Raw genomic sequence first — 905 nt, 5'->3', positions numbered from 1 at the left:
AGCCTGCAGAGGAATGGGGCTGCCCACACTTCCCGTGCTGCGGACGACAACAGAAGCGGACCAAGAAACAAGACGCAGCAAAAAGACACAGAAAACAGACAACCAGGGGAGGGGAGGGGAATTAAATAAATTTTAAAAAATAAATAAATCTTTAAAAAAAATAATTCATCCATTAGTTAGAAGACTGGATTGCATTTGCCTCAATAATAATTATTTGTTCAAATGATTTGCTTACAGTCTCAAGGAAACCAATTTTATAACCATACTCCCTCTGTCCTCTGAATGTCATAGTCACATTCCTCCAGCAATTACATCCACTAGGGCATATTTTTTCTCTCTAAAGAAGTTTCAGGTGAAAAGCTGACAAAGGGTTCAATTAACTAGACAAGGCAGGTCCTGTGAAGCATCAGATAAATATTGTTGAGAAGGCAAAAATTCATCCTTTTCATACTGAAAATTTCACAGGAATTTATGCATGTTAATACTACATATATAAAAGTTAAGGTATGAAAATGAGAAAATATCACATGATGACTCGATGAATCAAAATATTTTATTTAATTCATAATCTCTGTAAAACACAGGGTAACTGGTCGAGTTTACAGATTTACACAGGTGATAAAATTGCATAGAACTATACAAACAAGAATACATACACAAATACTTTAAGTAGGAAAAATCTACCTAAGCTCTGTACCTAGTTCTGAAGAGTTTGACCTTCCCTTGATGAACAGATTCTACACAAGCCCCCAAGTCTCATTCTTTGTATTTTTTTTCCCAAAGACCACATTCTAGTAATGGCAACCAGAGGTGAAACAAGGAGAGCCAAGGACAATAACACAAAGCTGAATCTCTCAGCACAATTTGTTGAATACGTCCAACTCAGATGCTCCTCATGTCCTCAG

Source organism: Dasypus novemcinctus, chromosome 29 (assembly GCF_030445035.2).
Source record: "Dasypus novemcinctus isolate mDasNov1 chromosome 29, mDasNov1.1.hap2, whole genome shotgun sequence".
Taxonomy (NCBI): Eukaryota; Metazoa; Chordata; class Mammalia; order Cingulata; family Dasypodidae; genus Dasypus; species Dasypus novemcinctus.
Note: the sequence above shows the minus strand (reverse complement) of the source record.